Source organism: Varroa destructor, unplaced genomic scaffold (genome assembly GCF_002443255.2).
Source record: "Varroa destructor unplaced genomic scaffold, Vdes_3.0 BEIS01000001.1, whole genome shotgun sequence".
Taxonomy (NCBI): domain Eukaryota; kingdom Metazoa; phylum Arthropoda; class Arachnida; order Mesostigmata; family Varroidae; genus Varroa; species Varroa destructor.
This window is the reverse complement of record NW_019211454.1, coordinates 70733225-70757259: the sequence shown is the minus strand read 5'-3', so window position 1 is coordinate 70757259 and position 24035 is coordinate 70733225. Positions and strand designations below refer to the sequence as shown.

Below are 24035 nucleotides of genomic sequence, written 5' to 3'. Positions count from 1 at the left end.
CGAGATAGATTTCTGCTTCTCGTAACTGTGAACACTATTCCGTATGAACACATTATTTGATGCCGTTTTTAATAGTAGGAACAAAAATTGCTTACCTGCAAACGCACTGCTGTTTGACCCAAGTAAGTAAAGTAACATCAAAATTTCTACGTATAATTAGCTCTGCTCACGGCTAACTTGGTCGCTGCCAATAACTTTCCCAGGATTTCGTTGCTCGTACCGTAATAATAATGAGGAGCCAGCGTATTCAAACTCCTAAGTCGTTTTCTATAAGGCGCAGTAACTAAAGTATGGAAAAGAGTCACTCTTATTGTCGACAAAGTTAGTAGCACGTTTACCGAAACATCACGTGGTCCCATGGTCTGTTTAGGATATAGAAGTCCGCCGCGTTGAGACAGATACCATAAAACATAGCTCGACATAGAATGTGCCCAGGCGAATCTCAATCTATATAGATAACCTGTTAAATAACTCATAAAACGAATAGCAAACGAGCTCTATTGGAGCGAGATAATTCACAGGCTCTCGTCCCTTGAATAGCGTGCCTTAATACGACGTGTTACGCAAGAATTATGCAAAAATGAAGCAGGGCCAGAAAGGCCAAAAAAAAAGAGATATCAAGCGAATGAAAACTTCCTAAACTGTTAGCTCACGTTATATCAGCATTAAGGGTTGATGGCAAAGCTCAAGGGAGAAAAGGAGTAACGTCACTGGGCACTTCTACAAAAAGAAAACTAATGACTCGAAAATATAAGCTCGATAATGGTAGAGCTAACACAGGTATTTCAATGGGGACAAAGGTACTTGTACAAAGGCACGTGTACTTGGAAGGTTCTTCTTTGCAGAATTTTCGGTTCATTCCAGTCACGTCTGGGTTGGGATCGTCCCGTGTGCTCAACAATGCTAAATGTTTATGACGACACGAACAGGGATCCCTCATCAACGGGGATAGCATTCGACGGAAGTGCTTATCTCTCTTATCGACGACAAGGAGTGAGCAAGTAATTGATTAGGCTACCTTTATTTAATATACTTTTGAGACGATTTTGTCTTAACATCAAAGAACCTATGTCATAACTTTGTAACGACATGCAAAAAAAGTTATGCTGAGTGAAGACAATATAGTTTCTCTACTTCTCCTAATAATTGATCTAGATGTACGCATTGTCTACTATTTAGTATTATATCTTTTTAATATTTTTTATACTACGCACGTTGGAAAATCATCGCAGCTGATAAAATATGTATTCATTTATAGTAAGAATAAACTACCTCTTTTAAGGTTTGATTAGGTTGAAGAAGTTTGATCGATAATAGAACAATAGTAGAATACGGTGCTCTATACAAAATTAGAAACAGCATTTTTCCTGTCCTTAGCAAACTTTCTCTCACATCCTACTCGTGCTAGAATCTTCTGATACAATAATATCGTACGATAGTATTGGCCTGGCTGTTGATCATTGCTAATGTCAAATGGTGGAGAGAGGTAACATACGGCTGGGGCGAGGGGGATCATTCTAGGGCACGATCACACCAGGCTACACTTCGCAAGCTTGGCCAGCAGAAAGTGGATCCTTAACGTTGGTGATCGGCAGTATCGCTAATTTGAACTATATCGTTAGTCGTATTGAATAGGATGGACGTACCCTATGATGAACGATGTTCAGTGCCGGGAAGGTCACGGGATGTCTGAAAAAGAAAATGTATATTTTGTAATTTTCATATTTTTATCGTAATACACGGGTCGACCAGTTAGTCTTACGGTTTAGTATTAAGAAATTTTGCCTCCTGTAGTACACGACGCCTTCGCTGGCCTACTCCACAAACTACCGAAGTTCTAGTTGAGTAGAGGTATTTCTTCGAATAGCGTAACTGAAAGGGAGGATCCCTAGCGCAATTCTGTAGTGAATTTTGAGAATTTTCAGCGTGCACGTTGAACAGGCAGACCGAGGATATGAAAAGCAAATCATGACGGTGCCTATGACGGAAGTGTTCGGTGATCAACGTCAGTCCGCTTCTAAACAATTTCACAAATTCTATTTGTAGACTGTCGCCTCGTCCTTAACATTTGTTCAATGTAATCCAACAATGAATGCGTATGTTTTGTCCCTGTCGAACTGAAATCTGCCCCATATCTGCTATGAATTTCTTATATGCGGCATAGTAACGCAACGATATAGAACATATGTCTTTTCGTCATATGGCTAAGATGTATTGACGAAGTCATATGGCTAAGATTGAAACAAGTAAATGTTCAAGCGTTAAAAAGAATCGTGCTTTCTATTGATAGAAGCATTTAAAAATCAAGTAAAATTCTGTATCGTTTTGCTAAATGTGGCAGCCGTTATTAAAATCAAGCCTCAAAACTTCCAAGCCAAACAAGGAACACATGCTGATATGGATAGCAAACGTTCACTTCGAACAAGAAGCTGCCATTTTTTTTCCATTTTTTAAAATGCCACACCCTGTTTCATTATTGAATTTCGGTGTGGATGGGTCAAAGTTCTGAGAGTTGATTCACGTTTGAGTTAAGAGACATTACGTTGTTGCATAAACGAATAATTCCGCAACATAATTATGTTGCAGACGAACGTGGCACCACCAGAACCAAAATATCTTTTTCTCATTCCCTCTAACCCCATATATATGAAATACGCAAAGGACAAAATACTGGGTATCTACCTAGTTTATTATCTAATACAATATAATGATATAATTAACTTGACTACGAGTAACCTATTAGTTCCATCTACTGCACTGGGCAATAATTAAGCTGATCCGCTAAAATCCACGCTACCGCCGCGCCATATCCGAAGAGGGGCATCGGAAAACGGGCGCACTGCCCCACATTGGGACATCGCGCTGCGGCTAATCCAAACTAAATACCAGGATTGCTTAAAAAGATAACGGTTTAGTAACAATAATCAACGTTATATAGTTGATACCTCGCGTGCGATAAACTATGGTATATCGATGATTTGTATGTATTCATACCTATCATGCATGTGCGGAACAAGGGTTTTGAACAGCGTACCCTTGGCAACAACTTTAAGTACGGCTGCTAGACAGGTTTTTTTTTCAAAAAGAGCAATGTTTGGTCCTCAGCCAACTATGCAGCCGGCTTATCGATCGTCCATGGACGGGTTCTGAGCATTCTCGTATTTGAATCTATCTCTGTGATTTGAAAAAGATAACAGGTACACTCGCGTTAATGCGAAGTAAACGTCACTGATAAACCAGCTGATTCTATGATTCGTTACGTCGGCTGAAACCCCAAAAGCCTTTTCTAGCCTAATGGGAACCGTTCTATACTCAAAACGGCAACTTCCGAATAACTCCCAGACCATTACCCACCAGCCGAATTAGATCGGGTTTAAGTATCGCTAGCAGATCTGAGCTGGACCGGAATACATTTTTTGTCCGTTCTTTTGCTGGCGCTGTCAGCAACAACCATTATTAGCAGAATCTCAATATAATGTACCAGGAATACGTGTTCGAGTGAACCAGATTTCTATAAACGTTGTTTAAAACACTGCTCAAACGAAGTATCAAGTGAATAATACCTAAAATTCGATTGCGCCGCGTTAGCAAATACGTCATAACCAGCCGATCGATTAAAAGTAACTAATTTAGTAAATGCATAATGTTGATTTAACAACAAAAGCTAAGTTTAATTCGGTTGCATAACCTTAGTTTAGGTCGGTTCACTGACCTTGTCCACTGAGAAACGCTCTACACAGATCGCAGTACTGAAAGACCGAGCTGATACTTGTGCCATTAACCCTAGCCCCATCCATGATGGTACGTGTGCTGATGAACAGGGTCTTTATCTTATTCTCGAACTAAAGAATAACACTGAGACTATGGAGGATCCGTTTGCCAGCCATCGGAATGATTGTCTAATTGTTGCACCGCGCCCCGTGTGAACCTATTCGTGTATATGTATCCCGTTGGATACATCGTTATCGTTGCCATCTCGATTCTAGTTGAGCTCAGATCTTAGTCATTCGCCTGGAGAAAAGATGGTCAATACATTTTTGTATCTTCCAGAGATTCTGATCGTCTTGGTTCTTTTTAGGTTTAAGACATAGACAGGGTTTTACTTCATTTTTCTTTAATGGACTCTGCCCTTTGCCAAAACAAACCTATTTTAGGCCTCTCTTTTTTACGCGGGCTAGATGTTTCATACAAAATCCCAGTAACAACTGTTTCACGAAAGATGCATCATCGTTCATGTAGAAGCCCTCGATTCTATCTCATTTGACAAGTCGGATTTAACTTATCCACAATTATATCTGAGAAATTCAAGCTTTGGTATCTTTAGTCAGCTGGTATGTTAATTAAAAGTGCTTGAGATAATGCGGTAGTCTGCTTTTATCTATTCTTTTTCAAATATGGACTCAAGTGGACGATTGGATCACGCCTTTGCCTTGACGTTCTGCTTATCAGTCCAATAGTAGAAGCAGCAGTGATAGAGAAAATCGCTCGCTTGATCACGCTGCGTGCTCTTTTGAAGGAGCTTCGCTTGAGGCAGCGCATAATGTAATCGAGATAGTATACATCACGTGTATAGAATGGAAAATGATTAAAAAAAAACTACCTTTAAGCGTAGGGCGAAAGTCGCGCACGCGTTACATCTCATTGCATTACTGTTCTCTTCCTTCGTTCGTTACCCCTCGTAATAAGTAAACGGCGCGGTGAGCTGAGATTTTTTTTGAAAAAATAGACGCTGGCCGCAAAAGGTTTGAGAATCTTTATATCGATTGGCACTAATCGATAGATGCCATGGTCATATCGTCTGTTTGTCGAACGTTTTTTTACGCCGAAAGTCTAATGGGTTAATTGTTCCCTGCCTTTCATCTTTAACGTTGGACCTTGAACTTCTTTACGCATTAGCTGCTGGTTAACGTGAAGAACTGCTACGCTACAACTCGTTGCTCGTGTACTATTTATCTTTTGCCCACACACAATTTTTAGTGCAGATAAAAATAGACTCCATTGTTTAAATGTACTGGTCTTCGGCCAGAAGAGTGCCCTTAGCAGTTACGGATGCCTGATGTTGAATGTCGTGCCGACTATGGGATAATGGTAACTGCATCATCGAGCCTAGGGCATAGATAGCTGTTTGTATTGAAGCATGGATAAACAATCATACGATATGTCGCTTAGAGTTTGAATGAAGCGAGCGTCTATCTCTACAAGACCCATTTATGTATATATATATATATATATATGGTAAAGTAGTACGTGTAATAAAAATGAGTAGTGGTAAGCGATCTTTTAAATACTTAGACTCTTCATATGAGTACTCGTTTGAATGCTTCAAATATAAAACCACCTTAATCCTTTCCCCCCCAAAGCGGATTCTATTTAATAAAGGGCACGTTTTGCTTAATATGATTACTATTTGTCTTTTTGAAAGGATGTTAATGTTCATGCTTCGCTTCGTAACCTTAAATGATCGTACTCATATATATATATATATATATAATAAAGCTCAAAATATTTAGTTTTATTTCTGAATATCTAGATATAATATTAAACAAAAGTCAGCGGTGTTGAAAAGGCTCAGGTCAAGAAAAGGTCAGTGTAAGTGCTTTCAATGATAATGCCATATACAGTTTTATAATGACTCAACCTTAATTTTAATCACTGCGCAGTGAAAGTGTCGCTATGCCAATGCGTAATATTTTGTCTAAATTGAAAAGGTGAAATAAAAAATTGAGTTTTTCCGTTAGATCGAAGCAGCCGACCTTCGTTGGAGTCAACAGGTACGACACCTTATTCTCAACTTATTTTGTAACTTAGTCCAAACGAGCTTCCACAACGATTAATAGATGCCTGGTTACCGTTAATCAATTATCTGGGTAGTACCGTAATCTAGATGCATTTAGAACAATTCTTGAAAATACAGCTTAAAGTCTACATCATGCAAATATAAAAAATAAAATTATGCAGTACCTATATAGTAAAGTAAATTTTGAAGTAGATGTGATAGTTCGTCAACACCGAACCTGCCTTATGGCTCCTTATAAACATATCGTTCTAATCCTACCTTTACAATATTTGGTAATTTTATACTGTGTAGATATATAACTTATTTAAATGTCTAAAATATTCGTTTTCATCCGACCTTAGTATGATTTATCTTATACCTACTGCTACTATTTACGCAGCTAATATTAGTCTATAGATTAGCTTCTAACGTGTTAGCTACTTGTAGGCATACCTATATATATTTTATTTTTTACAATTTTTATTATTTACAATTATATATATTGAAATTTCCAGAAGCTCTGCTAAGTGCCATAGTTAACCTAACAATAATAGCTACATTTTAAGTGCAGCGGTTTGATTTTGAGGGAATTTCTGATTTTTTGTGAGGTGTGCTAACTTCAACACGCGTATGTTATATTTAGTTGTCACAAGTGATATGCAACTAGTGCAACAAGTGAAGTGGATAGTCGTTATAGGACAACACCAATCCGACGTTACGCCGGAGTTACGAGCTCGCGTTTATTACTAAATTGTTTAAAGATTTCTTGCGCGCTTTTATAGTCACTGTAGCTTATCCTATAATATGGATATCTCTGCTAGAGCATTTTCACACCTGCATAGTACATTGTCTTTATCCACCATACGCGATTTTTTGGAAAATACCAACGTGACCTTATCTCTTTGGATCAATGGCCACGTCAGGTGGATACGATCAGTTTCACAAGTGAACTACCTGGTCTCGTTATTTTCGCCTCTTAAACGCTCACTGATGTTACACATAAAAGTAGAAAGGAAGGAAACGCATATGGACGATTCGTCCATGTCAAGGAAACTGAATTAAATGATGTATACACATAAGCCTCAGCCTTCGGGAAGGCCGAGGCAATACAGGAACGTCGTTGCTTATCGACACCTTTGCGTAGACATCCTTGTTAGAGCTGGGCCGTTGTACTATTCTATTCATAATACACAGAGCAGAAATGGGTTACTTAAAGCGTTAACATCAAAGATAATCATGCTACTTGTATGAACATACGTGAATGGTTCCTTATCAACGAACAGACATTTAACTTCAAATCATTCTCTTCTACATCTGCATCTAACAGATATAGGGTCATATGGGGAATTCTGGATGTTCGACAGGAGGCCTGGCAAAGATGTGGGCCACTCCTAACAAAACTAGCTTTGAATGAAATGCTGTCAAGCTCTTAGCATTTACGAAATGCATGTGGGTTTGGAAATGTTCCTCAGTTCAAGTCGTTAGAAGCGGACTATTAGGGCCAACTAAGTATAATTTATTAGATTTCATCAAACATTCGTTAAATTTTAAGGAAGCTAAACAATTTTCTTGTTCCTTCATTACAGCTTGGCGCGTCCCTCTTCGTCATGACAGGGTAGTAACGCGTTTACCTGCTAAACTTAGATACAGGTAAGCTAGTCTAGGTTTGAACTTAGGCATCGACGCAACGACGTGACGGAAACCAACTCTCTGGAGCAATGCTTAACGCCAGTACCATAAGCAAAGTTGTATCTCAGATACAAGTTTCGAATAGTCTTTTAGTCTGTTAAAAAGTAACTAAGAGTTAACAAACACAGTGTCAATATCGTACGTCTGTGGTTGGTTTGTAACTGCCTGACGTTATACTTTGCTTTCGTTGTCTTTCAGTAATGTCTTGGTGATGAGGTTCGTTATGATACATTTCGCTACTACTTTCAAAATTAACTTTTGGCTGTTTGTAGGCTCTTGGCATTTAAGTTCGAGTTCTTTTTTTAACTCTTAAACGGTTCTGGTTTATCGCTTCATATAATCGCCTCTTTTTCCTGTATTAATCAAAGACAGTTTCGAAAAGGGTGAGGCTCAACTTCTGTAGGCACAGTCGAAGAACAAACAGAAAGCTTTCCAATATGAACGACTTTCCGCTATGACTAGCTTCCTAATGATTTATCCCTTACTTTTCGTCAAATACTAACACAAACGTGGTTTTTGTCTGCCTTTATCTGTCTACACAACTTGTGTAGAGTTTGTGTTGTTAGCGGTACTCAAGACAGGGACCTTTTCTCTTTTCTAATTAGAGGTATCCGTCTAAGCCGCCGCCGCCGCCGCCGCCATGACCGCGTTTCTTAAAGGCTAAAACTTTTTACTCCCTTTGCCTCGCAAGAGTCTCGCAATAATAGCTGCGGCTCGGTGAGACCACTCTAAAATGTACTACGCAGAAAACATCTAATAACATCCGTTATAGTCAAGCGTAATCGCACGGCGAGCTAGTATAAACAAACGAAACAACATCAAAGATATACCGGGTCTCAGCTAAGCACTGACCATCAAATCTGAGGGTTATGAGTTTGGTGCATTACCCACTTCGTCATCCTGGGAGCCGGGCCTCAGTAAGCCAGTCATATTCAAGGGTTGAACCGCATGAGTACACGCACAACACTGAGATAAGACATGCATTCTGACGTCTTTGTCAGCTGGAAGCCTCAGCTAGGAAGAGGGCATGCGAATTCTCAAGCAGTCGTCACTTATGCAAGATATTAATAGAATTCTAAATAAATGTAAACCATTTGTAAGATGCCAAAAAGCGATCGGCCGCAATCTTCAACGGCAACCTAATCAAATGTAAGTATTTGAAACTTCTTCAATTGAACATTTAAGCTCGTATTTAGCTAGATCTGGCTAGATTGAGATCTGCGAACAACGTGTTTCAGCATCTATGTATAAAGTATCGACCGCTTTAGCTTTAAGAATGTATTGAGTCTGACTAGCTGATGGCCGTCTACGATTTTACAAAGTAATTCTTCGCAATAAAAATCATAAAGGCATTGTCTCTATATAAGAGAAGATCCCGGATTGGATGAACGCCGAAGCGTTTTTTTACAAGCTTGACATTAATGATAAGATACCTCTATGTTATGTCCGGTAACACTGTTAGGCATTCCATCAGACGGTCGGCTGCCTCCTAGCACGAAACTACGACGTGTGTTTGTCTATGGCTATGACAAAAGACCACACCGCATCCCTAAGAATAGCATTCAAACGCTTTATCTACTGACGCCTGCACCCATCGAATTGATCTATCGATATTTGTACATAAATGTATTGCTTGCGTTTCATCATTTCAAAAAATAACAAACTGACCATCTTGCGCCGTATTTCCAATCACTGTCTATGAGAAAAGTCACTGAAGAAGTTGATTAAATTTTTCATGTGCCTAAATAAGCGCCTTCGAACGATTGGCTGCGAAAAGGGTGCAGTAATAGTTTATAGGGAACGAATTCAAGGACCTGCCAAACACATATACACTGTACCGTTGATGCTGCTACACGTGGCATACGGCCGTTGATAATTCATTGCCGACTACGTGAATCGAAGCAATTTTTTATATCCCAAAGAGTGCCAGCAGGCCTCTATTGTGTTTAATTTTCAGTATGTCTGGCATATTTATTGCCTTAGTCTATCATGCACGATAGGAACTATTAAATGACCGACAGAACGTCTGCCGTCCGACCATGAGGTTACGGTTCCCACTGACTTGTTTAATTACTTAAGTTACGACTATTGGAGCCCTATGCCGTTTCATTCCTAAACATCGATTCTATCTTAAAGGAGACTTACGTCATGCCACAGACTGCATTGTCCATTGCGGAAGGTTTTGGCTTTTATAGAAAAAACAAAAAAAAGTCATGGCGTAAATCCTTAAACAGTTACAGTTTTCTCTCTCAGATGCTTTTTGCCTCAAATAGACATGCTGTATATCATATATGGGTAACGTGATCAGACAGGCTTTAAACTTATCAGGTTCGGAGTTAAGGGTAGTTTGCCCTAACCTAACCTAACCTAACCTTTCTTATATTCATACAGCTGTGCAGTATTGAACACTAATATTAGACTTAAAAAAATAGAACGCGATTCGTGATTTCGCTGGCATGCTGCTTGGGAATACTCTTTACTTCCGCTAACGTTGTTAGGGGGTCGATAGGGCAAGCATTAGCTATTGTATATTTTCAGCTAAAATGTAACAATTTCGTTATTTAACCTGCCCTTGAGTTCATTCTGCAGTTCGTTTCACTCGGCGGACATATATTCACACTATAATACAGGTCTCATCGTTCTCCGTGCAGTCGTTGCTATAGTCATGCTAGTCCTATATATCTTGAACACTCCCTTCATAGTGGTAATTGCCAAATTCTCGTTGGTAACGAAAGTTGGTATTGAGATAGTTTGTTGTCATCTGCGAACACTATGTTGAAATACGCTCTCATATAATAACCGTTTTCGACAATTGACAACTTATTAGCTTTGCTTTTTCAGGATTTTCACATATTTAATGCTGTTGCCGGGCAAAATACTATAAATTGGTCGCAAACGAACGTATGATGATTTGGCGCCCTCTAATTACAAAGATTTTTCCTTTGGTTAACCGTTGCCGGGGCGACGATGAGCGCACAAGCTCGGCAATCCATGCTTGATTCTGAATACAAAGTCAGTGATTACGTCAAATTAGTTGAGGTTTCGTGCTCAGTTATTCTTGCCTAGTATGATTCTTTGGCAATAATATGCGATTTTGGTCTGCATCAAGCCATAGGCAATGTGCCTAACGCAGAGATCTTGATGCTAACATGTGTTGGCCTTTCCATAAGAAAAAGCTTTCGAACAAAAGCGTTGAATCGTTGTTTTTTTTCTTTCCCTTTTGCGAACTACGGCCTCAGTACTAAACTCCTTATTATTTAGAACTATGTCAGTTTTCCAGTTGCAAGTTTAGCCTTCATTGCAGCATCAACCTCATTCGATGTCTTTGCCTACGGGGAGGTGACCTTTTTCCTTGCATATTGGGTGCTACCTTAAGTGGATTCAGTGGCCACTTTCACAAAAAGACGCTAGCAAAATGTCTGTATCATCGTTAGGCCATAATTTTGCCACAGAAGATAGCTGTGCTCCCCCAGTTAGGATCGGAACTATTAATGTCGGCGGCCACATCAAGTCTCGAATTTGAGCTACTTTCAATGCACCCTTCTTTAAAGTAGACCTCAGCAATATAGGACGATTTCTGTTTTGTAACTTAATAAATAAAGCTGCTGATCACGAAAAGTTTAAACAAGTTGATTAAATGTATTTTGTGGTTGATTGTGGTACGGATTTGTTTGCTGGAGTTGATTACAGGGAAAGTAAGTAGAAAGGCCCGTCCCTAACGCCGGAAAAAATATCATTTTTTTAGGTTTTCGTTGCCCTGAATCAGTCAAGTATCGAGTTTGACGGTTTACTAAAGTCGAAGATATAGCTCCAATGATATAGTAAATTCGATAGGCGACACTTGGTTGGTAAACCTTTCTTGTGGACTATACATAGTATGCCTGATCAAAGGTAAAAATCCCTCGAAGAATGCATTTCAGGGTTGGGCCAACAAAGCTATAAAGCATCGACGCAGTGGAAGAAGCCACTTCACTGTGTCCTGTTTCTCAAAAAAAAAAAAATAGGCATTAACTCAATTTTACTGGTACGTGTTTGTGTATTGACCCATGAGAAATGCAATAATCCGCTTGTTTCAAATTCAAACCCTTAACCTTAACTACATTAGTTGCGAAATGTAGACCAATGGCTTTTGATCACGTACTATTGTTTTTGCTAAATTTGTCATCATAACTACGAATACTATCTACGCTGTTTTATCTTCATTGCTTTGATCGGTACGAAGCGTTCATCAGCCGCACTTTTGCTCAATCTAACGGATGCTATGGCGTACACAGAAGACGCAATAATTATAATGCTCGGGGCTCTACATCGCTTTATAGTCTTTCAGATAATCGGATCCAAACTATGTTGATCTAAGTAGCATCGATGAAGTGAATAGCCCGATGGGACTGACAGCATCTGATGAAGGCTTTCAGTGTATCAGAAAGGAGCTCAATAGTTTCGTGCGGGGAATAGCAGTTTGCCAACAGTGCCACTACTGCTTCTGTCTTGATGGCTTTTCGAGAAGGTTTTATTCTATTTTGTAGATATAGCAAAAACAGAGTACACGATACCCGTGATGCTGGACGTACTTAACGTAGATGCATACCATAATGCGAGTTCACTCAAGGGTTACCTATCAAAGTAGCGTACGTTATTTCTAAAACAGGGGTTTTGTATTGATGCTACACTGCGCTTCCATAGTGCACTTGATGGTCTAACTCGGTATAATGACAGGAGTTACAATTTTGATAAGAATATCTTTCGATGCCATTGTCCGATCTGTACGCTGAAAGCACAACAACTGATTCATGGTTAATGCTAGTAAACAGGCAGAGGGCGTTAAGACACAAAGTAAGCAAAAACAGTTATTAAAAAAAAAAAAAAAAAAAAAAAAGGCCAATGTACAGAACTCTATAGATAAATTTCCGTAGAAGCTAATTAGAAAAACTATCGTCTTCGTCATCAAAATCTTGAACTTCTGTTGCAGTTCTCGCACAGAAATCGTCTGTGTCTTCACATGTAACTCTTTGGAAATGTTATGCCAAGAGGTCTGGACCTTTATGAAAAAATAGCCATTTAGAACTACTCAGGTGGCTAATGCCAGTGGCTTCTAATTTCGGCAGTGTTTACTACTACTTGAAACGCTGTTTATAGTCTAACAAACGCCAATTTTTATTGTATCAATCTAATTTGTTACTTCGCTATTTTCTAAATAGATCCCTTCATTTTCTTTGCCATATATATATACATATATATTTATTGCGGCATATATATTTAATAAAGGAAAATGCATTCAATTATCTAGTCTCCCTGTATACCGAAATATGCAACTGATTATATTAAATGAGTGCTTTCTAAATCAGTATAAGTGCATCTCTAGGAGAATAACTCGTCACTACTGCGATTGATGCACGACAAATACATTACAGTTGAAATTTACGATAAAGCTGCTTAGGTAACAAGGGTACGACAAAAAATTAGTCAAAGCACGAGCACGTGCAGATGAACGAACTAATTGAATAATTAGTAGATACGACTGAAGGTTCGGCTAACTTACTTAGTTACTTACGACCTCTTTGGATGTGTACCAAGTAAATTTGCACCCAATTTTTATAGAACATTCTCGTTTAGAGTCGTTATCGTATGACTTGAAAAACGTCCCTTGTCGATCAAAATTGTACAGCATGATCGTTCTAGTGATTAAAGGGGTCCGCGAGCTTCTTGGTTGATTCGCCGTATACCGCATCGCTCTTTCAAGAACACAGGGTTCCCATAATATTCAAATATTTTACTTCTAGTTAATTTTTTTCCGTTAAAATTAACTAGAATTACAGGAATAACTAACGTGCTACTCTGTTCTTACTATCTTAGTAAAGCTCGAATTACGCCTAAATATAGTCGTTCGTCAAACTTAGCTTTTTATTAGACTTGATAGGTTCTATTGCATAGACGAACGCAATAACATTGTGTGATTTCTTTCTTTTGAGTCTTCCTCTGACTATAGTATATCGTAGAAGACGTCTTTCGCGAAGGCCAGTTCCATGAGCCCGAAAAAAGGTATGATTTCTAAAAATGTCGCAACGTAGACAAAAGCTACTTTGTGTGTAACCCAAGTAGGATACATGAAGAGTAAAAGTAAGAGAAGTCCAGGAAAGATTATCGGTAAAATTTAGTGCCGCATCTCCATTGACTATTTGCATTAAGTTTTTTAAGTTTCCATGAAATTAGATTTCCATTCTATTATTCCAAGACGTAGATTTGACGAAAATTCGTCACAAACAAAGGGTTCCAGCGTTAAATGAACGTATAATGAAAACTAAAAGTTTCCCAATTTTCTACACGTTTAAATGAGCTTGTCGTTGAACTTGGAACTCGCGCTTAAAAATTACTGCACATTTTTTTTGCGGGTTTAAACCTGTAAATGCCGCCTTTCTCGGCTCGGGGTATACATACACACACGCCTTCCAGTTATATTTAGTAACTTGTTTAAATTGGGTTTATGTAAAACCTAATTAAAGTAAGACATCCTGTGGAGTACCGTAGAAACATAACGCTTTTTGAGAAAGATACTGCGATCGACCGGAATCGTACTGAAGAGTATACGCGCATTAGGCTCTAGGGCTACGCGTTTACTGTTACTGATACTTAAATTTATATGTGCTTATGTGACAAACTAATGGCGAAGACAGTGAGATACAATCATCGTTTCTACAGCCATGAATATATATAATCAACTGAGTTGAACATTCTTTGTCAGGACTGTTGCAAGCCTTGTGTAGATGATCGAGAAGATACCGCTAAGAATAAGCCTGTAAGGCTTTGTTAATGGAAGGAGTCCTTATGTTAGCTGCAATTTATTTGGGCGTAAAGCAGATCAAAAATATCCTTAGAACTCTCAAATTCGTCGCCTTTATCTATCACAGTTTGTCCATTTTGGGTCTGTTTTTCAACCACGCGGCTCGGCAACTTGGTATCACTGAACGAAATTGCGGCTATCTTAAAAATCCTTCGTCTAGGTGAGGCTTTGATTACCTGCACCTGAATGGTCTGGAGATAGATTTTTTCTCTGTGTTAATCTGTCAATTGGACCCTCGCTTAAAAAAGAAAGTAGAATTTAGACAACGTAGGTCTTAAGCTTTAAGTTAAATTTATATGATAAAAACAGGGTTTCATTTAAGAGATATAATCGATAATAGAAAAGGTGAATTGTGCCCTCATAACCAGAAAGTTTCGACGACGGTCGATCAACAAAGGACTGTCTTATAGTTTCAGATGAAACAAGTCATAATATAGATAGAAATGTATGTATCCAACGCGGCCGTTTACCACAACTTCGGATTTGATTTTATATTAACTATGATTTATACTAGTAGGGCACAGTGATTCACAAGCCAACTAAGGAAAACAATGGGTACCCAGTGTAGGGAGTGCACTATTTAGCATGCCGTTGTATTTTTCCCATAAAATCACTTCAAATTCTGAGGAAGGCTAGCACAATGCTGATAAGTTTGGTTCAAAACAAAGCTATTGTCCTGCCAGTTCTGAAACTGTCGATGGGCAATGCTTGCTATAAACATTGACTCTTGTATCTACGTGGGACTTCCGACATTTTTTAATGCATCTTTTGTTGATTCTGACGTTTACTTAAGCATATTACTGCAGCTATCATTCAATGCTAATGAGTTTTCGTTGTGGAAAATGAAGCAAGCTGGTTCGGTCTACCCGGTGTTAAACCATAACAAATGGTCCCTATTAAGTAAAAACCATAAATAATATCAAAAGTGGCTCTGGAACCCTATTTCACCCTAGAAGGCCATTAACCTCCTCGTCATCCCCCTCCTCCTAACTGTGCATGTTCGTCTGTGCACAGGATTATTGTAGCTAATCAATGGTGGTTGATGACATGCTCTTAACTATCGAGTCCAAGCTCATCTCAATCCTGAAAGATCGCATCAGCAACTATCGCTCGGATCATCCAACAGTGAGGCTGGCACGTGTATCCGTTCATGCTAAACATGTAGATTCGGATAAGCCCAATTGAGCGTTCTACGGGAATACACAAAACGGCGTCAATTGCCTTTAGAGATATCTCAGGATTAGCCTCATGTGCTACATGAATGATGTGCGTATGGACTTCATATCCGTGAGATGATTACCACATGAACTGCGGCTCACTTTTATCTTTTACAAACGAATTATTCGTTACGTACACATCTGCGAAGTATCTAAAAATCCATCGCCATTGGTCACGTTTTTTTGAAACCCTGAAGTGCCCAAGTAAGTCGAACTTTTCTTATCTTGTGATCTGAGTACCATTCGCCCTTAATGCGATCACGATCTATGCCAGATTGAATTCTGAGCTCTTGCTAGCAAGGGAGAATGTGGCTATACCGCTATTTCGATCTGCTCTAGTACAACACCCAATTTGTTCCTTCTTGTGAACTTAGATGGTAGCGCCGCCTTTCAACGGCCTTCGTAAGGCCCTAATTTGGTCCCAATCGTTCTAAGCAATTTTTTCGACTAAGCTAATGATAAAAAATTGCATTTCACCATGAGTTTCAACCATCACTAACTTACCTGTACCTAAACACTGACATTACCTCCTTTGAGGTAGGCTAATTGGTGAATAAGCTTGAGATTTCCCTGCTCTAGAACAAAGTTCGTCGAAATATACAACTCAGTAACCATCCAAAAGAAGCGACACATGAGAATACCGCCGTTCAGCCTATATATATCCTATCAACTGAAAAATTCAACGTACATATATAGCAAAGTTGCCGTTTCACGTCTCTGCTGAAATTAAGAATTCCTAGTCAACTGGAACTGAGACCCGGCTGGACTTAAAGCCCATTTATTGAACGCTATGCAAACTTCAGTAGAGAATTACTAGCATGTTCAGATGTCCATCTGTGCTTTTGCGATATGAGGGCAGTATAGACAATACCTATACAAATCTGTTTCATTTATTAGTTTCATATATGCTGGTATATAATTAGAGGAATACGAGAGAAGTTGATCGGGTCGTATTAATTGTACAGCATATAGTGCAGCAGCAAGACATCTTACCGTGTATCGAAGAACTCAACGGTCCCACAAAAGTAAATGTAATTTTCATTAGTCACATGCAGTCGATGTAAGAAACATTGCAATCTGTTGATGTTTTTAATTACCAGATTGATGTAGGTTAGCTTATAAAATTCTAATACTGACATGATTATAGTGGCTTAGGAGCTTATAGGAGCTGTCTCGTGTTGAGGTAAACTGAATTCGTTTGAAATATAGCATTGTCTATTTTTCTAATCACAAACTGTGCAAACAAAAAAAAAAACAAACAGTTGTTTTTTTTATCTGACCCCTCAACTTTCCGTATTGCAAAGTTTATTGAGAAGCACCTGGTGACGTATCGGCTTTCACAATTCTTATGAGAATTTCAAGCAGCCTTTGCTAAATCTGTAACAGATTTAGGTTAGAAGAAAGAAGAAGAAAGAAGAGTTCATGTCCGAAAGTCAACATTTGAGTGAGCAACATGACCTATCGTATATGGCGATTCGTTTAAAAGCAAGATGACTGTTTAGACTGTCGAAAAATTAATCGCTAGATCAGCTACTGGAAGGCGATATTCAGTTAATTATATTGCCAACTTTCTGAAGCACTTTTTTTAGCATCTTGTAAATACTTAGAAACAAAGTTAGCCAACGACTATGGACAACAAAGGACTGTGTCTCCGTTCGAAGCGGTCAGGTGAACCGAATGCAGTGATTGTTGGTAGACTAACCACTATATTTAATTCTAGAACAACAATGTCCTCTTAGGATTTTCGTCATTATCTTGTACAGTACAAGCGTGTATGAAGTAATATTTTTCTAGTCATGATTTTAACTCGTAGGCGGTTAAGCTAATTTTCAAATATCTCTTTAGATTATGCTACCGTTCACCTTTGTATTATATTCCTGCTATATAAAAGCTACCGCCTTCTATCCTCAGAGTACCGCCGATTATAGTGTCGATGGCTGTAAGCATCTCTCGAATATTCAAGGCTCACTGTAGGACACTACTTTGGCAGCCTGCTTCTTGGACGCGACAGATTAGGACCCAGTGGAGGGCTATTGTTATGCGTTTGAATTATCAGTGTGCTTTTTTTCTGCCTTCGTGGCTTAGTGAAACCGTCTGCGACGGGTTTCTGTCATCTTCTGTCCACGACAACGACGATAAAGATGAAATCCCAAGCTCTATGACGGAGCCGAACGTAAATGTGTTTTCAAGAAAAAAAAAAGCGGCTTCTTCAATGAAGAAAGAGATAACTGCCAGATAGTTCGGTGCAACGATGCATAACAAGAACAACCATTCGATCTCATCTGCTTGACCTAACTAAGTATCGTCGTATGGTAGCGGAGGTATTATACATCAGTGATTCAAATCTTCACTGCAATTCCGATAAGTGCGAAATGACGTGTTGCAAGTACGACGTGATCGCTCTTCATCGCATAGCTACATATATAGTTAACTTCGGAGATAGTTAAGTTTTGAAACGGAAGCTTTTTAATCACCACTTAGAGGTTTCTGAGGGAAAAAAATCTGCGAATATGTAGCGCTTTTCTTTGCTCTTTATTCTGTCAGTATAGATTTTTGCCGGTATAGGGCGCTGAATTCGGAATCCAAGAAGCACGTATTAATGAACGCATGTCTAAAACCACCTGAACAGGACGCAGCGTACAGCGTGGTTCTAACCTATATTTTTAGGTAGTGAACTACTCCTACTACTACAATAAATACTAAACATTTATCAAAGCTCAATAGGAGGAGTTGGGGGGAAACTGGCGTTTTGATGTTACCACTGGTTAGTGATTACCTAGATAAATCTGTCTGCTCATAACTGATCAGGCCCAAGCGGCTGACGTGACACGCTTAATGTCCAATATGCCTTAACTTGGTTAGAAAGATCGAATTTCGATGATAGAGCAGAGCGTACGAACGTTGAGTGACCCCGCACTGTATTACGAGAACGAAAATCCGTTTAAGCTGATATTGCTAGATCTTCTGTAGATTACAACGGTCAACTTTATTTTCTTCTTAATAAACTACTGAATAAGCTAGAATGCGCATTTATGGAACATTGCTACAGCACACTTTTCGATGTTATTCATCTCATTAACAAGATAAATATTTTATGAGGCGCTGTATTTCTCAATCCACAATTCGTTAGGACTTTCAAATAGTTTTACTGATGATCTCGAGACTATGCCAAAAAATGAAATTGATTCTCCAACCTACTTTTTTGGAGTTTTTCACGGCCATTTTTTTTTTTTTGTTTTGGTTGATCTGCGCTGTTGCTGTTCCTGAGGATCAAAAAAGTCTATACACTTTGATCTATCATATATTGAAGCTATACATATATAGACTCAAATATAATATTGATTACTTAATAAGTAATCAATTTATTACCTAATAAATGTATATATTAGGCTCGTATTACAGGAACCGTAGACTGGCGGACACAGGGATGTGGATAATTACATATAATATACGTCAAGCTGAAAATGATAGGGGTCGTTGGTTTAACTTTTGAAACTTGTATCGTGTTATACAGTATGTCCACGTAATATATCTAATAGAGTTCATATCGTTTTGAACAACATCTCGCTTACCAGGATCGTAGAACTTGTTCTATCGAAATCTGAATGAAAAATCATTCCTCTGTATTTACTTGTAAAGCAAGCACAGAAAAATTGCGAGCAATTTTGAGAATATTAAGGAAAACCTTATTTTGATTGTTTAGTGACCGTTTTTCTAGCTATATTCTTCTCACAGTTAGGCTATTTAAAAAAAAAAAAAAAAAAAAAAACTGATCTACTTTAACATCACAATTTTGTATAGCTAGTGTAATTCTACGTTAAAAATCCTACATACAGTTACGAACTACCGTATGATTCAGGTCGTCAGATTACGGTCAACGAGAACCGTAAAGCTTATAAATCGTTTGAGACCCACACTACCCGTCCATTCAATATTATTTTGGTATTTAGCACTTATTTAGCTTAACAAACAATACATTGCTAAGCGTAAGGAAAAAGGCATAGTGAGTCAGATGATCGTTCTGTCGAAGATGTACCAGATCAAAATCGTAAGAAGTTCTGTTTACCCAGGCAGCATTATTTTTCATTTGTCTACCTAACGATACTCGGCTAAAACAAAATACTCTTCAGGCGAAAGGCCACTTCCTAAAAGCTGGGCATAAATTAGAATTTTTGCAAATTTGATGGGTAATCTTTATGAATTGAGGCACGAGGTAATAGCGATAGGATATGTTGGATTCACACTTCGAACCTGATTCATCGTTGCCATGAGTCAGCTGTTGACTCGTGCGAAGCTCGGGAGCTAGTAGTATATTAGTAACAGAATACTTTGCGGCAGTCCTTAGGAGTCACAAAAGGTCGTTCTACACACAAATTGCACGACCCGTCCAAGCCTCGTTGTCTTTCTCAATAAGACTTCTAAAGAAATCAGGTATACTTCGGCACATAAAATCACGTATACATTAGAAAATGTCTAAATCGTTGATACAATGGACAGTTGAAGTAATAAGAAACAATAAGGTAGCTTCTGACATATGAAGTTTCGAAACGTCCGACTTCCCGATACAGCGGCACCCTGTGAGCGTGACATTGCATTCGGTACTGAGACGGTTCCAAAAATCCACTTATTCAGATATGATCAAGAAGACCCCTGCAGCTAAGGAACAGATATTCAGCAGTTGCTATAAAACAAATGAAGAATTTTGTGAGTCATTGTTGCTTCCATATAACTATCAACGGATGGCTGTCGAAATACTTCAGTGTAGCCGGACCGCAAGCATGCCATACATTGCATCTGAGTACTATATATTGACTAAAAGTAGCGTTTTTATCACCTATAAGATAAACTGATTTTCTACCAACTAAGGATACTTTCGGTATAGCCCACTGTTCATTGAGAGCCTCATAAGCAATTCAAAGTTGCGTAGAGTTCAACTCAGCGTGTATCAATCGAGTCTGTTTTCTCGATATATGTATTATTCCACAAATCTGGATTTTACCTTCAACGAGATTGTTGTTGTGTCGCTGATATGGAAGGACGCTGCGCAAAAGTCATTGTGCCTCGTAAGATCGCTTTCAAAGTTAGAAGTCAATTGCCGGATTAGGGTTACAAATAACAATTTGTTGGGCTTACCAAAATACTCGTACCAGGTAGACAATTCACAAGTTAGTTGGGAGTTTTGTAGCATTATATTTGGCCCCAGACTGGCACGGAAATCAAATTAGCTCTGTCAGCACAAATGTCCCCTTAGATGTCTGAATTTCAATACAACCTTCTGGATCTAATTGCTGATATTTCCATTTCTTAATGACACAATGGCAAAATGTTGGAGATTTTCTGCAGGTGGAACGAATACCATATATATATATATATATACCTTGTGAGTATTAATTTATTTAACCTCATTTTTAACAATCAGCCACACTAAAAATGTGAGCTTTACAAGGGACTAATATTAAGTCCAATGGGCCGCTCTCCCTTTTTACCCCTTGTGCAAATATCGTACGCGAAGCGTCGTGTTTACGGGGCGCTGTGAAGGACTCTACTCGAATTTGCTTCCTTGTACTAGATGTGCATATGGCAGCTCCCCTTATGCTAGCAATCCCCTTTTCACCTGTTACGGTTTTGAGGTTCCGTGTGCCGTGACATTAAGTTGCGGTTCAAATCAACAATCTGTGACAACTAGAACTATACAAACGTGCTTCTTTTCCCTTTGGCAACTTTTGCCGGTAAACAGAGCCGGGATTGACTCCGCGTCCCCACCATCGCACGAGTGACACATTGAACTACCTTTTATCATGCATACCATTAAACTCCTCGCGTTCACGCGCTTCCAAAAGCTATGCAAATCGTAAACTAGCATATAACGCAGGCAGACAGGTAGCAAAAAAAAAAAAGTGTTTGTAATCGAATCTTCGTTCACCTTAAGAAACCTGATATTATCTACGGTACCCGTCAACGGTATAATTACGTGTTCCACATGAGTGATTTTACGCCAGAAGTGGCTAAGATAGTCTTCGTCATGTTCATAGTATAATGTTGATAGCTAAATAATTAATTTCCAGTAACGTTTAAAATCAATGCCAACTGTCAACACATTACATCATAGTAATAGCAAATAAGATACATCTTGTACAAAAAACGAGACAAAATGTAAAGTATCACAGATGCATAGGCGCGTCATAAATCGCCAAGGCCTTGACGTACCCGATAACTGTGATTATATCTAGATTATTATGCCTTTTTTTGCATAATAGTTTGCGGCATCTTTTTTTTTAAGCGAAAATTGATTGTGTTGTGGTACGCTTACCTACTTCGCTGTGATCAAATGTTGAAGTAAAACGCGACCCTCCTTTGGCAATTATTGGTAATGTACCAATGAGGGCCATATTTTATCCTGATGCCGCAAATGGCATTAGGTCGAGCCTAGTTCGTATTGTGGACAAACTCATTTCGATGTTCAGAATTTCCGGTGCACATTTGTACGCAATGCACCTATTCACTGGCGCATGTAAAAATTACGCTACGTACAATTTACATAGGTTTGCTATAAAACTATCTGTGCTAACATGGAGGCAACTACTTTGATTTTCGGTTCTTCGTTTGAAGTATTCGTTTGCTTATTATTTTCTCTGGCAATGCCAGCACCGATATCGCATATCGGTGTTCCTGTTATTATCTGCCCACATCAACGTTTGCGGTATTGTGTTTCATGAAGACGTGGCGCCAGCTGAACGCACGGGGGGCCGAAAATGGGCCATATTTAAATGGAAATGTTTTATCAACACAGATGAGCACAAGGGCATTTACGGTCACGCGTAGAAACAACAAGATCATATTGCCCTTACAGTTTCAAGTATGCGTCCGAAGAAGTCCAAATTGCAGTGAGCGAGCGTACGCAAAGAATAGCAATCAATGAATAACACTGAAATAAACAAAAGGTTATGGCCGTAGAACTCAAAGCTCTGTATCTACCTAAATAAAAAAAAAAGAGTCCGCGCTGGCTAAATTACATTGGAGCACATGGAGAATAACACTCTGCTAGACTATTGTCATTAGACCTCTTGTCGTTACGTTTCACGACCGATCTCGCATGATACTAAGTAAGTTTAGAGTTGTTCAGGATGATGTACGTCCATTGTTCTAAATTCTATCGCAGCAGGATACGTTTGAAAGGTCTTGCTCGCCGCCTATAAATTGCAACCTGTCTTTCTTTATGAACAATAAAATTCTTGATATTAAAAAAAAAAAGGCAAAATAATGCCTAACTTGCATTTATGACCTAAGCTGGAAAGGTGAAAATTAAGAAGCAAGTTTCCTTCAACCCTTCTCTATTACAAAGAAGTTTTTTGACTAGGTAAAATGGGCGGCTTATATTCATGCTTCTTCGAGTGGGTTCGGAAAGAGGAAATTTGATTTTAATAAGAAATGAGTCGGATACGATCGAGATTACTTTCTTCAGATCATTCTCTCCCTTTCTAGGCCATATGGGCATTTGCAGCGTAGCTCTGTTGGATCACTATGTTAAAGTTTCTAGCTTTAATTAGACCGAATTAAAATTTGCACGTGGCTAAAATTTTTTGTGGGTAAATAGATTGCTCGTGGCTAGGCAATTGACCTTCACTGTTTTTCACCATGGTAGCAAAGTGGGGTAGCGTGCGCACCTTCGAAGGTTACCGAAACATGGTGGTCTGAATTCGCCAGCCGGACGGCGAGACACTTCGTTTCATACGAGAACGGGTTAATCGTCTGGAATAGCCTACTTCTGTACCGTATGTTAAGCTTCGAACATCTATCTGTGCTGTGTTTCGCTGATCCTTAATTTTGACACGTTACTACGGAGCATTCACGAAACAAGCCGATAGTATTACAAAACGGTGTGCGTTTGGCGAATCTTTCAGCTCGTTAAAAAAAAAAAAAAAACCAATCGACATATTGAACGTGTTCTGCCAACGAGTTTACTGCATTTCCTATGGGAAACGTTTTGACAATTGGATTTTTCATGTGCTTGGTATACCGTCAAATAATCTGCGGACTGCTTTGCTTCTTAAATAGGAAGTCTGAATGTTATAGTCCAGGTGATCTTTCTAATTTGGGAGATGTCGTATTATATGTCTGAAGTGGATTCGTTACCCACTGACATCGGCTGGAAGCAGCTTTGTTTACTGCTCTTTTGACGATTGAGCGCCAATCGCCGACACGCTCAGGCTCAAGTTGCTTGTGATCACTTTATGCTAAACAAACGAATAGATCTACCATTTCGGATTTGCGCTTGATACTGCATTACAACTAACGGTCCCGCAATAAAACGAACGTTTTGGGTAGATATTACCCAAAACAGCGTTGTTCACGCTTCCTATGCGAGACTGATGTCGTACCACAAGAAATGGTCTTCATCTTCTCTTTACGGCTACCTCGATGTATTCGCTTAGCGGGCTTTACTTTGCGATTGAATCACAATATGTACCCTAAGACGAGAACGTAACGCCTCGATGTTTCGTTTCGAAAAAATGTG

The 24035-nt window shown here is 38.9% G+C and overlaps 2 long non-coding RNA genes across 4 annotated transcripts in view; one reads left to right on the top strand and one right to left on the bottom strand.

Annotated features, from left to right (window-relative positions):
• LOC111243116 (uncharacterized) overlaps window positions 1–24035 on the bottom strand; it is a 62917-nt gene that overhangs the window by 36552 nt on the left and 2330 nt on the right. For both annotated transcript variants that reach the window (XR_015319161.1, XR_002670310.2), the window contains exon 2: window positions 1647–1689. This is a non-coding gene — a long non-coding RNA (uncharacterized LOC111243116). The remainder of the gene's footprint in view (window positions 1–1646; window positions 1690–24035) is intronic.
• LOC147759042 (uncharacterized) lies at window positions 866–12744 on the top strand. 2 transcript variants are annotated; one of them, XR_015319165.1, is made up of 3 exons: window positions 866–993; window positions 7363–7426; window positions 7664–12744. It is a non-coding gene; the product is annotated as an uncharacterized LOC147759042 (long non-coding RNA). The 2 variants fall into 2 exon arrangements; XR_015319162.1 differs by having other exon boundaries at window positions 879–1001.